At 40.3% G+C, this 12,350-nt stretch overlaps 1 pseudogene; it reads left to right on the top strand.

Moving 5' to 3' along the window:
- Nucleotides 1–710: 710 nt before the first annotated feature.
- LOC141424783 (phosphatidylinositol transfer protein alpha isoform pseudogene) lies at nucleotides 711–3,458 on the top strand (annotated as a pseudogene).
- Nucleotides 3,459–12,350: the final 8,892 nt, after the last annotated feature.

Here is a 12,350-nt window from a genome sequence, read left to right as displayed (position 1 = left end):
TCTAAAACAGCATTGAGCACAACTTATTTTGCTTCTGGAATTCCAGCTTATCTATGCATGCTTAAATTGACATTTGTGCATGGTCAATTTAAAACTTGCATATGTGTGTGCTTAAACATCTTTAAAATGATTATTGTTATAGAGCTAATATAAAGGAATTATAGAGCTAATGTAAATGCTTCTGTTATCTTCTCTTCCTTACCTCTTCTGCTACTACTTTTTAAAATAAACCAAGTTTTCAAGGTTTTATTTCAACCAGGTCTAACTAAAATATTGGCATTATTTTATGTCCAGTAATCTTGACCTGTTTCATCACGTCTTAAGTGTAGTTTGCATTCAACTCTCTTTCATAATTGAATCTATTAACAAATGTGCCTTTAAGTTACTTGTACAGACAGTTTAAAATTGCATTTCTTCCTGAGTATATATATTAAAGTAAGGCTAGTTGGAAAGACAATTTTACTTAAACTTAAAATTCTATTATTTTAAAATATAAGTTACAAAGTCAACAAGTAAAAAGGATATAAAAAGGTACTGAGTATATGTTTGGGGAAAAGTTAAAGGGAGAAAGAGAGTGATTTTGGATGAGAAAGAATTTTGTAAAGAAAAGGTTTGTCCTAAGGATTGTTCCAAATATAAAAAAGAGTGATGAGGACAAACCATCAAAAGGTTCAGAATGTCATATAAAGGTCCTGAGTAAGTCTTAAGAGTGTATGATACTGTAGATGAGAATCAGGTTGGGGCAGCTGTATTCTGTGGCTGAGGCCAGTAAAAATGAAACAGGTGGTGGTGAAGGTGTGGAGGTCCTGGTGAATGAACCATATGAGAAGGATGGTGAGAAAGGCCAGCACACACACAAGATCTACCACCTACATAGTAAAGTACCCACGTTTGTTCGAATGCTGGCCCCAGAGGGAGCCCTGAATATACATGAAAAAGCATGGAATGCCTACCCTTATTGCAGAACCGTTATTACAAATGAGTACATGAAAGAAGACTTTCTGATTAAAATTGAAACCTGGCACAAACCTGATCTTGGCACCCAAGAGAATGTGCATAAACTGGAGCCTGAGACTTGGAAACATGTGGAAGCCATATATATAGACATTGCAGATCGAAGCCAAGTTCTTGGTAAGGATTACAAGGCAGAGGAAGACCCAGCAAAATTTAAATCTATCAAAACAGGCCGAGGACCATTAGGCCCCAATTGTAAGCAAGAACTTGTAAACCAGAAAGACTGCCCATATATGTGTGCATACAAACTGGTTACTGTCAAGTTCAAGTGGTGGGGCCTGCAGAACAAAGTGGAAAACTTTATACATAAGCAAGAGAAGCATCTGTTTACAAACTTTCACAGGCAGCTGTTCTGTTGGCTCCGATAAGTGGGTTGACCTGACAATAGACGATATTCGAAGGATGGAAGAAGAGACAAAGAGACAGCTGGATGAGATGAGACAAAAGGACCCAGTGAAAGGAATGACAGCAGATGACTAAAGCCACCCTTCCCCCTTCTGCACATTTTGCAAGACAATGGTCAACAGGAAGGCCCAGAAGCTCCACCCTCTTGAGTGACAGGCCATCTTCCCATGCAGCCTCTCTGCAGGCAACTTTCAATCCTTTACTGTAGCTAATTCTAGATGCCCTTTAATATTGTGAACAAATAAACCCGAGGAGCTCTATATGTCCACACTCCTCTTCCCTTTTGGGCTGGTACTGCCACTCAGCAATAATCCTCTTTTCTCTGTGCTTTCATAGATCCCTGTCCTCTGTCTTTGAGGCTGATTAGGATGTAAGAGTCTTCATCTTTTCATGCTGTAAAAAATTAGCATGCAAAAAGCTTTTTTTCCCCAGCAGAACACATACCCTCTTGTCTCCAATCACTGGAAAGGAATTTGTGGATCATGAACTCAGCTCGTCTTGCCCTCATGCTGAGTTCTGTCCTGGACAATCAAAAGCAAAGTGATGGTAGTATAGAACTCTACCAAAGTAAGCTGGTGAAGAAGTACAAGCTCCAGGGGTATAAAAGCTGCCAAGTGCTTCACGGTTCCTACAGCTCAGCAGAACCGGAGTACGCCTTCCTGGTGGGAGAATCTGAAATAGCTGTGTTGACACCTGACATTTCCCAAACCTTATGAAGTTAGTTGGTTTGAGTATGCAGTGATCAAAGCCCATGCTAGCCTGGGTGCCTCTGCTAATGAGAAGGACCAAATATCTGTTAGGGGAGCAAGAAATGGGATGCGATAATTTATCCTTACGTTGCTATCAGTTTGTTTGCCTTACTCATTTATAAGTGCAATAAGGGAGTGTTTCACAGGATTACACCTGTGACAACCTGACTGGATGCTTTCCTGTGGTTCTCAATGGGGCAAGAATGGACAGATTTGGGCCTCTCGGCATGGTTAGCTCTGACCTTCATTGAGGTCCCTTTGGGATCAGATGTTCTGTTACAGACACCTTCCTCTCTGTTAGTCTCCTTATCTTGGTGGTGGTGGGGAGGGTCTTTATTGATGGACTTGGGGCATTTTGGTCGGTAATTAATATCTCAACTGCTGGTAGTATGTATTGGACTGGGAAAGTTGGAGAAGTATTCCTAATGGAGAAATATGTAATTGTTTTTCTACAAGCTCTGTATTACCCATTAATTATATTTGTGCTTAAAGATTTTCCTTCTTCATTCATCAAGTATGTGAAGTCCAGATGTGAGTTATCTTGGGAGAAACTGATACTCGACAGTTGTTTGTGTGGTGTGAGGGTCAGCAGATGTTCATCTTCCTTCAGCTCTTCTTTGAGATTGACACATATCATGTCAGCTTTATTGGGGACTCACTCTTTATCTGCCTGTTCTCTGGCTCCTCCTGCCTCCACCTATTGCCCACATTTGAAAGCATCTAAATGAGGTGAGCTAGAATTTTCTGAGATCTGGGGCTCCTTCCCATGTAAACATAAAGGAGGGATGTCCCTGGTCTATGCCATCCCCATGGATGGTGTTGGTGCTGGGCAACAGTGTTGGCTTCTTTTAAGTACCCCCTTCCCTCCTTACCCACTCCAAACTGACTAGCACTCAGAGGGGTCTATGATCAAAGGCTCAGCTTCCCTGAGGGTATGTCATGCCCTTTTAGACCAGCTGCTTCCATTAGATTCCCAGGGACTTAGTCCCAACTGAAAGCAGCAGTGCCTCTGCAACAGGGCTGCTGGGCTCTGGCCTTCTCATGAAGAGAGGTCAGGGACAGGGTCAGTATTGTGGACACATGTATATCTTCCCAAGTTCAACTTTTACAGCCCCTACTGGGACTCCCTGACTTATTTTGGTTGGCTCCTAGTGCTACTTCTTTTACAAACTACACTTTGTAGAACTGATTAGATTACCTTGTTTATTTAATGTGAGTTTGTGCCTTTTGTCTCAATCTTCCAATACAGGTATATTGGGAAAAAGCAGTCTAATAAAATCCTAGACAGAGTTTTTGGAATCCAGCTTATTGATGATGTCCTTCTGTCCATTTTACAACTTAGATATCCTCAAGTTCCCCAATTTTACCAAGGCAAGATTAGGAAAAGGTGCAATGGTGTCTCTGAAACTTTTTGCAAGTGAATTTTCACAAATTAAAATATTCCCTTTGTATAACAGAGGGGGTGAACTTGTTCAAAGTACACTGTACACATATATGAAATTATAACAATGAAACCCCCTTGTACTATTAATGTATGCTAATAAAAATAGTAAAAAAATACAAAAAAATAAAAAATAAAAAATAAATCAGCTTATTGAAGTGTCTATCTCAGTGATTAAATACAAGTCTATTCGGGTCACTAGCACTATCTCCCTAAGCTTATAAGTGATCTAAAAGCTTTGCTAAATCTTACTCTAAAGGTAAAAATTTAAATTAACATATATGACATCTGTGTAGTTGTGATGCTAATTATTATTGTCATTAAATGTTAAATGCACTGAAGCCCTCTAAGCATTAGTTTTCTAAAATTAAAAACAGTGCCATTTAATTAAGAATTGGACACTGGTCACTATAAAGTACATCTGTAATTTTAAAAAGCATATTGGAGTATTTTATTTAAAAATTCACTTACTTTAAAGGCAAAGTTAAAAGGGGTACTTATTCTATTAGTAAGGTGTATATTATGTTATTTTAACACTAAAATAGGAGCTTTAAATATATACTTAAGAGAGAATATATAATATATAATATTTAATATATAAGTATATATTAAATATATACTTAAAAGAGAGCTTAATGGTACTACTTAATGCTGTTCATTACAATTATTATCCTAAAATGTCATATACAATAAACATTGTTTTATTGATTGCTAAACATTTTAAAACATTTTAATAGTAACTGTTCTCTAAGGTTTTATCATCTACAATTTGGATGTATCTATTTCTCAAACAGTTGTCTATTTAAATATTTGCTATCATTGATTTTCTTTTGTATTTTCCTTACAAAACTCAACCAGTTTCTGTTAACATTTTGCAAAAGTGGCATTTCTTTAAAAAAAAAAAAAAGCCCCCCCCCCATATTACCTATAGAACAAAAAACTAAGCTTATTTAAAAATTGGTACCTTATAAGTTGAGTCTAAAGGCCACTCTGAAGGATGGACTGCAGGAGGTCCCAAAAGGTGATAAGTGGTCAAGGAGACACTTCTCCTTCCCAGGAAACTGTCTGCACCTCAGAGACATCTCCGCCCTGGGGCAATATACAAAAAGGCTATAAAAACCCAATCACCAACCTGACCCATGGGACCACCGGTTTCTGGATCCCCCTGCATTCCCCACCATGCAGTCTTTCTCTTCTCTTCTCTACAAATAAAATCTTTCCAACCTCTGCTGCTGGAGTCCACCTGAGCTTTCATTCCCAGAGCGGGCTCAGGAACCCTGAGCATCTGAAATTCCTGCACGTGTCATCTGTGCATCATATTTGGCAATGCATGAAAGGACATTTCTGCTGAACCAAGGTCAGTATAGGTTGTGCCAAACTAGGAAAGGCTGCCTAGGAACATAACTGTAACCATCACAGCTGTAAGGCAGGCAACCCAAGAGAACTTGGGGGCTGACTGGAGGCTTATACCGGACTGCCAATGCTATGTGGGTGAAGCTGAAATTCAGAGCACTGAGGCTTTTTTTCCTCTCAAATCTTGGCTCTCTACCTCCTTAAACTCTCTCTCTGTCTTTCAAGATCTCACCACTTAAGAGGAGTCCAAAAACAGCTAGTGGAAAGGAAAGTTTCCCTTCAAGCTTTAAGGGTGGTCTGGCCAGAGCACCCCCAGGTGTCACCTGAAGGTTGGAGATGCAACTTCCTGACCTGCCTTGAGGCTCCAAAGGTGGTTAAGTCTCAGACCCTTCCAGCCATGTCTGAAGCAAACAGATAATCAGATCTCTTATGCTTCCTTCATGGTTTTCATGGCCCAAGAGTGGAGGTCACCACTCACTTCTAGTACTCCAGTACTGCCCTTGGACAGGATTGACCTGGAGAGCAATGTGACCAATAATCCCTCGTGTGTTGAGACTGGAAACTCTTTTTTCCCCAATCCTCAGCCTCTCCTTTCCCTTTCCCAAGTAGTTCAGGATGAGTGTCCTCCTACCCCCCTTTGCTCTAAATAGCAGTGGGCTTCCTTCTTCAGGGAGTTTGGGAAAAATCTCTGCAGGCACCAAAAAGTGCTAGTCTCTAACTCGGGTTTAACTGCCTTTGTCAAGCATCAGATAAACTGGTTAAACAGGTTCCACAGCCTGCACTCAGGAAAAGAAAAAAAAAGTTAAAAGGCAGAGACCTCATGGTCTTCTCCATTTTTGCCCCTTACCACAGCAAAAGCCTTCAGACACTCTCTCTCTTTCATTAAAAACATGCATGCCTCACAGGATATATAGGGAGAAAAAAGTCTACTTCATTAGGAGTCCCCATCCACACCTCTGAAGGAGTCCTCCCTCTGGCCATGCAAGCCCTCTTGGTTACTTTGATAGAGTTATTATTAAATTACAAGGCTTTGGCTCGTAGAGGAGAATCCAGGTACCTGGGTTGCAGGGCAAACAGGCAAGTCAAAATACAGAAGAAATTGGTCAGGGGTCATTTCGGTGGGGTGGCTGCACCTGGAATACTTAAAAATCCTCCACAACCTTAGCCACAGGTGGCAGTGGCAGGACAGCAAGGGAGAGAGGGATATCCTCTCCCACTAGAGTTTCTCCTCATCTGGGGATGCATACGTAAAAGGAGAAACCTCTGTTAAGGTGACCAATTTTCCCTTGTTTTCCTTTTTAGATGAGGAATCAAGCCTCAAGGATCCAGGAAGGATCACCCCTTGCCTGCTTACTAAAACATTGGAAAGATCTTGATCCAGAAAGTGTTCAACAAAAGCAACTCAAGTTTTACTGCACCCAAGCTTGGCCACAGTATCCTCTGGGAGATGAGGGAAGATGGCCAGAAGGAGGGAGCATTAATTATAATACCATTCTTCAATTAGATATGTTCTGTAAAAAGGAGGGAAAGTGGACCGAAGTTCCATATGTTCAACTGTTCTTTTTCCTAAGAGACCACCCAGAGTGACTGGACAAATGTAGGCTAGATACCCAGACCATGGTGACCCTTTTCCAAAAGCCCCCAAATTCCCTTGAAACACAGAACCCATCTGATGCTCCATCAGCACCCTCTCTCTCCCTTATCCAGCTACCTCACAGGCCAGACATTGTCCCACAGGACTCTACCCCTTCCAGTAAATTCCTGGAGGGCATAGGACTCACATTCCTTTAAGAGTGAGTGAACTTAAAGAAATAAAAAAAGGCCTGGAAGTCAATGAAAATGAAAACACAACCTACCGGAACCTATGGGACACAGCAAAGGCAGTCCTGAGAGGAAAGTTTATAGCCATGAGTGTATATATTAAAAAGACTAAAAGATCCCAAACAAATGACCTAATGATACATCTCAAACTCCTAGAAAGATAAGAACAAGCAAATCCCAAAACAAATGGAGAGAAATAATAAAAATAAGAGCTGAAATCAATGAAATAGAAACCAAAAAAACCATACAAAGAACTAATGAAACAAAAAGTTGGTTCTTTGAAAACATAAACAAGATCAATAGACCCCTGGCAAACCTGACTAAAATGAGGAGAGAAAAAACCCAACTTAGTAGAATCAGGAATGCAAAAGGGGCAATAACAACAAACACCATGGAAGTCCAGGAAATCATCAGAGACTACTTTGAGAACCTATATTCAAATAAATTTGAAAATATTAAAGAAATGGACAGATTTCTAGATACATATGATCATCCAAAACTGAACCAAGAGGAAATTAATCACCTGAATAGATCTATAACACAAAATGAAATTGAAGCAGCAATCAAGAGTCTCCCCAAAAAGAAAAGTCCAGGACCTGATGGATTCTCTGCTGAATTCTATCAGACCTTTAAAGAAGAACTGATACCAACCCTCCTTAAACTGTTCCATGAAAAAGAAAGGGAAGGAAAACTGCCAAACACATTGGATGAAGCCAGTATTACACTTATCCCAAAACCAGGCAAAGACACCTCCAAAAAGGAGAACTATAGGCCAATCTCCTTAATGAACATTGATGCAAAAATCCTCAACAAAATAATGGCAAACCGAATTCAACAACACATCAAAAAGATTATTCACCATGACCAAGTAGGCTTTATCCCAGGAATGCAGGGGTGGTTCAACATATGAAAATCAATAAATGTGATAAACCACATTAACAGAAGCAAAGACAAAAACCACTTGATCATGTCAATAGATGCAGAAAAAGCCTTTGATAAGGTCCAACACCATTTCATGATAAAAGCTCTAAGAAAACTAGGAATAGAAGGAAAGTACTTCAACATTATAAAAGTTATATATGACAAATGTACATCCAGCATTATACTTAACAGAGAAAAACTGAAACCATTCCCTCTAAAATCAGGAACCAGACAAGGATGCCCACTATCTCCACTCCTATTCAACATAGTACTAGAATTCCTAGCCAGAGCAATTAGGCAAGAAGAAGGAATAAAAGGAATACAAATAGGTAAAGAAACTGTCAAAATATCCCTATTTGCAGATGACATGATCCTATACCTTAAAGACCCAAAAAACTCTACTCAGAAGCTTCTAGACATCATCAATAGCTACAGCAAGATAGCAGCATATAAAATCAACATAGAAAAATCATTAGCATTTCTACACATTAACAATGACCAAACTGAAAAAGAATGTATGAAAACAATTCCACTTAAAATAGCCTAAAAAAAAAATCAAATACCTAGGTGTAAACCTAGCAAAAGATGTGAATGACCTCTACAAGGAAAACTATACACTTCTGAAGAAAGAGATTGAGGAAGACTATAGAAAGTGGAGAGATCTCCCATGCTCATGGATTGGTAGAATCCACATAGTAAAAATGTCTATACTCCCAAAAGTAATCTACATGTTTAATGCAATTCTCATCAAAATTCCAATGACATTCATTAAAGAGATTGAAAAATCTACCATGAAATTTATATGGAAACACAAGAGGCCACAAATAGCCAAGGCAATACTCAGTCAAAAGAACAATGCTGGAGGTATCACGATAAAACCTGACTTCAAACTATATTACAAAGCAATGATGATCAAAACAGCATGGTACTGGCACAAAAACAGACATGAAGACCAGTGGAACAGAATAGAGGACCCAGATATGAAGCCACACAACTATAACCAACTTGTCTTTGACAAAGGAGCTAAAAATATACGATGGAGAAAAACAGCAGCCTCTTCAACAAAAACTGCTGGGAAAACTGGTTAGCAGTTTGCAAAAAACTGAAACTAGATCCATGTGTATCACCCTATACCAATATTAACTCAAAATGGATCAAAGATCTTAATATCAGACCACAAACTCTAAAGTTGATACAGGAAAGAATAGGAACTACTCTGGAGTTAGTAGGTATAGGTAAGAACTTTCTCAACGAAACCCCAGCAGCACAGCAACTAAGAGATAGCATAGACAAATGGGACTTCATAAAACTAAAAAGCTTCTGTTCATCAAAAGAAATGGTCTCTAAAGTGAAGAGACCACCCACAGAGTGGGAGAAAATATTTGCCAGCTACACACCAAAGGACTGATAACCAGAATATATAGGGAACTTAAAAAACTAAATTCTCCCAAAACTATTGAACCAATAAAGAAATGGGCAAGTGAACTAAACAGAACTTTCTCAAAAGAAGAAATTCGAATGGCCAAAAAGCACATGAAAAAATGCTCACCATCTCTAGCAATAAAGGAAATGCAAATTAAAACCACACTAAGATTCCACCTCACCCCTGTTAGAATAGCCATCATTAGCAACACCACCAACAACAGGTGTTGGTGAGGATGCGGGGAAAAAGGAATCCTCTCACACTGTTGGTGGGCATGTAAACTAATACAACCACTCTGGAAAAAAATTTGGAGGCTACTTACAAAGCTAAACATTGATCTACCATTTGATCCAGCAATACCACTCTTGGGGATATACCCAAAAGACTGTGACACAGGTTACTCCAGAGGCACCTGCACACCCATGTTTATTGCGGCACTATTCACAATAGCCAAGTTATGGAAACAGCCAAGATGCTCCACCACTGATGAATGGATTAAGAAAATGTGGTATCTATACACAATGGAATTTTATGCAGCCATGAAGAAGAAGAAAATGTTATCATTCGCTGGTAAATGGATGGAATTGGAGAACATCATTCTGAGTGAGGTTAGCCTGGCCCAAAAGACCAAAAATCATATGTTCTCCCTCATATGTGGACTTTAGATCAAGGGCAAACACAACAAGGGGATTGGACTTTGAGCACATGATAAAAGCGAGAGCACACAAGGGAGGGGTGAGGATAGGTAAGACACCTAAAAAACTAGCTAGCATTTGTTGCCCTTAACGCAGAGAAACTAAAGCAGATACCTTAAAAGCAACTGAGGCCAATAGGAAAAGGGGACCAGGAACTAGAGAAAAGGTTAGATCAAAAAGAATTAAACTAGAAGGTAACACACACACACAAGAAATTAATGTGAGTTAACTCCCTGTATAGCTATCCTTATCTCAACCAGCAAAAACACTTGTTCCTTCCTATTATTGCTTATATTCTCTCTTCAACAAAATTAGAGATAAGGGCAAAATAGTTTCTGCTGGGTATTGAAGGGGTGGGGAGGAGAGGGAGGGGGTGGAGTGGGTGGTAAGGGAGGGGGTGGGGGCAGGGGGGAGAAATGACCCAAGCCTTGTATGCACATATGAATAATAAAACAATAAAAAAAGAAATAAAAAAGGATTTAGGAAATTACACAGAAAACCCAGATCAGTACATCCAAGCATTTCAAGAAGTCAGCCAAAACTTTGAACTGAGCTGGAAAGATGTAGATGTAATGCTATTGTTTTCTCAGACCCTTACTGCTCTGGAGAAACAGTGGGTACTAGATCTGGCAGTCAAAGCTGGAGATAATTATCACTTAGAAAAATGTGGCATTATAGGCCTCTCTCAGACTCGGCCCTCAAAGGAGGAAGATGGGGAGGGAGAAGAAAGATAAAGGCACTGGATACCTAAAAGGGAACCTCAATTCCCAATTCCAACAGGGGATCAGGCAGTACTTAGGAATGACCCTAGTTGGGACCCTGAAAATGACAAGGATGAATGGAGCTGTACTCATTTCATCCACTGCATTTTTGAGGGTCTAAGCAGAGCCAAGGTAAAACCTCTTAATTACTTCTAAGTCACAGCTTTATGGCAAGGACCCTTAGAAACCCCAGTAGCTTTCCTACAGAGACTTAAGGATGCTTTACAAAAGCATATCAACATTATTCCTGAGTCACAGGAAGAGGAACTCATCCAAAAAGATAAATTTCTAGCACAGTCACCACCAGATATCTGTAAAAATCTTCAAAAACTGGTGGCTGAAGGGAGCAAAGATCTAGATCTAGACCAATTGTACTGTGTAGCCATATCTGTATACTATAATAGGGGCTTGGAAAAAGAAAAGAAGGACCTGGAAAAGAAAAAAAGAAAGGATAAGTGGCAGGAGGCTCTGATCACAGCATTCAGAGGGGCTTCTCTGGGGCAAAGTCCAAACCTGAGGACATGCTTTCAATGCAGACAGGCAGGCCACTTTAGGAGGGAGTGCCCCTAGAGGAAGCCACCCCCAGGACCCTGCCCCATTTGTAGGGGAAAACATTGGAAGGCACACTGTCCTCTATTCCAAGAGGAACTGAGTCCAGAGCCTCCTACCCAATGATGGGTCCCAGGGCCTCTCATTCAGGCTTCTATAACCACCATAAAAGCAGAGAAGCCCCAGGTTAAGCACAAAATCAGCCTCCTTATCAATACTGGAGCCAGCATCTCAGCTATTCCTTTCTCTCTTGGACCCAGGTTCTGCAAGAAAATTACTGTTCGAAGCATATCAGGCCAGCCTCTAGAACGTTATTTCACTCAGCCTTTAGCCTACTCCTGGGGAGATTTCCATTTCTGTCACTCCTTTTTAATTGTCCCAAAAACCCTACTCCTCTCTTATGGCAAGACCTTCTATCTAAATTGGGGGTACAGCTCCTTTTACCTCCAGCAGAGTACTTTTGCTTGCCCCTAATAGAGAAACAAGTAGACCCCATGGTGTGGATGGTGGACATACTGTGGAACAGGCATGAACAGTGATCCCAGTCTTAATTCATGTCAAAGTCCCCTCCTGGTTTCCCCATCAAAAACAATATCCTTTAAAGCCAGAAGTTAAGGAGGGGCTAATTCCCATAATCAAAGTCTTAAAGAGACAAGCACTGCTAATAGAATGTTCCAGCCCATATAATAGTCCTATTCTCAGTGTCAGGAAGTGACCTAACAAATGGAGGCTAGTCCAGGATCTCCACCTGATCAATGAAGCAGTAGTGCCTCTCCACCCTGTAGTTCCAAATCCCTATACACTTTTAGCCCAAATACCTCCAGATACTGCTTACTACTCTGTCCTTGACTTAAAGGATGCCTTCTTTTGCATTCCCTTACATCTTAAAAGTCAACCTATCTTTGCCTTTGAGGACTGCATAAGAAAGTCTGGACAGGTCACCTGGACTGTCCTCTCCCAGAGATTCAGAGACAACCCCCACCTCTTTTGACTCTAACCCAAGACTTGGCCGAATGGCAATATCCACAAGCTACTCTGCTACACTATGTAGATGACTTCCTACTCTGTGGACCAACTGAGCCTGTCATTTCATGTACCACTGAATCCTTACTAAATTTCTTAGCAGATAGATGATATAAAATCTCTAAAGAAAAAGCCCAATTGTGTCAGTCTATGGTTACATATTTAGGTCTTGTCCTGGAGAAAGAAATGAGGGCT

This window comes from Castor canadensis, chromosome 7, assembly GCF_047511655.1.
Source record: "Castor canadensis chromosome 7, mCasCan1.hap1v2, whole genome shotgun sequence".
In the NCBI taxonomy this organism is placed as follows: Eukaryota; Metazoa; Chordata; class Mammalia; order Rodentia; family Castoridae; genus Castor; species Castor canadensis.
This window is presented reverse-complemented; position numbering and strand designations above follow the sequence as displayed.